We start from the raw sequence: 2025 nt of genomic DNA, 5'->3' as shown, positions 1-2025 counted from the left end.
TTCCTACTATATCTCTCTTTTCTCCATTCACTCATCATTTATTTAGCACTTCATGCATTCTAGGTATGATGCTGGGGTTATGAAAGTTAACAAGCCCTTAAAGGGCTCACAGACTAGTAGAGGACATCAACATGGGAACCAATTATCACAATATGCTGATAAGCACTCCCATAATGAAATCTTATACAACATATATTGAAACATCAAGGGGGCATGATAAGTTTTACTTGGGTATGGGTGGTAGGAAAGAAGGACTTGGTGAGTAGGTGAAAGAAGGACTTCACTGATTGGACTGTAGGAGGAAGAACATTCCAAGGCAGAAGGAGCATAAGCAAGTCTGGGGCAGTGAAGAACACAGCAGATATTGGGGATAGTTGGTGAGGTAAGACTGGAGCGAGGGGTGTGGCAAGAGACTAGGCTGGCAAAGGTAACATAAGCTGGAACTCAGAAGCCCTTGTTTGCAAAGGAGGTTGGATTGTACTATTTCAGTGACTGTACTTGTGAGTCACCGAAATGTTTTAGTCAGAAAATCATCCTGGTCAGATTTGGTTTTCTAGCAACTTTAAAAGTTTACTCTGGTGCAATGTGGAATTTGAATTGGGGTTTGTCATCAGGGGCAAGGAGCAGGTGGATTGTTTTCTTCATTTCTTCATTTCTAGGCCGCTCATCAACTCTGTGGAATAAATGCACAGACCAACCTTATTCATTCATTAATTCAACCAATATACATTAGATTCCTACTATGGGCACTGGCTATGTGGATTATAGAAATGGACAAGATACAGAGCTCTTTCCTTAAGAATTTTATAGTGTAGCAGGAGAGGCAGGAAACAAATCAGTAATAAAAATAAGATGTGAAACCAGTAGTATTATTATTGTAAATACCTAAAATGGCTGACTTTTAACACACTTTGGTTTGCTTTATTTTAGATTGCAACACTCTTCTTAATAAATTCACCTTGAGAAATAGAGTTATTTGATCTGATGCTTTGTAATGCAAGGTCATGGGTGAACTTTGAAATGCTGTCAATTAGGAAATGTTGTAAGCTATAGTAAATAAATATTAGTTAAGCTTTTTTTTCTTCCATCATTTTATAATTTTATTTTTTGGTTTGTGGTAGAGAACTAACTTATAAGAAAAAATTATTAGAGTACTTAGAATAGTTTGGTTTAAATAGGGAGCAAGCAAGTAGAGGATATTAAATATTCTCATGAACCCAAAGGGTAGGAACAGAAGTCTCATTTTCACAGGTTAATAAACAAAAATAAAGCTTTTAAAGTTGGTAATTTTCTTTTTCAGATCCAATTAATTGAAATAAATTGGGTTTTGTGTGTGTGTGTAGAGGGTTGTTTTGTTTTGTTGTGCCATGAGGTATGTTTTTATTAATTATACAAATAACTTGCTACAATATACTAGGGCCCGGTTGGGGTTTTTTTTCAGAGACCCACTGGCTGGCCTGGTGGCATCGGCTTGGCGTGCCCAGGTTCACAGAGCAGCTTGTCACTTGTGTCCATCTTGCAGATGGCTCTTCCTCTTCCACATCATGACTGAGTGTCTCAAAGATGATAGGAGTGAGGAATTCTCTAAGTTCTTAGGAATTTTCACTCTGCTTCTCCTGCTCAATGGTCTCTCTGGTATGCAGGGTGTTTCTCTCTTGTGTCTCTGTTTTCTTCAGCTTGGGTTTATCGAAGCTGGCAATTTCCCTCTTGTCCAGCTTGGCTGCCATTTTCTTTCCTTTAAAAAAATTTTTTTAAATGTCTATTCATTTTTGAGAGAGAGAGAGAGGGAGATGGAGACAGAGTGCCAGTAGGGGAGGGGCAGAGAGAGGGGGAGACACAGAATCCAAAACGGGCTCCAAGGTCTGAGCTGTCAGCATAGAGCACAACAAAGGCTTAACTCAGGAACAGTGAGATCATGACCTGAGCAGAACTCCAAGGCTCAACCGGACTGAGTCACCCAGGCATGCCATTGGTTGCCATTTTTTTAAAGTAATCTATGAAGTTTTGCTCTGAGTCTGGTGCTCC

General features: G+C 39.4%; 1 pseudogene; it reads right to left on the bottom strand.

The window, feature by feature from the left end:
- Positions 1-1592: 1592 nt before the first annotated feature.
- LOC115306525 lies at positions 1593-1727 on the bottom strand (annotated as a pseudogene).
- Positions 1728-2025: the final 298 nt, after the last annotated feature.

The sequence above is a fragment of the Suricata suricatta genome, chromosome 2, assembly GCF_006229205.1.
Source record: "Suricata suricatta isolate VVHF042 chromosome 2, meerkat_22Aug2017_6uvM2_HiC, whole genome shotgun sequence".
Classification (NCBI taxonomy): Eukaryota; Metazoa; Chordata; class Mammalia; order Carnivora; family Herpestidae; genus Suricata; species Suricata suricatta.
Note: the sequence above shows the minus strand (reverse complement) of the source record. Positions and strands in the feature narration are given on the sequence as shown.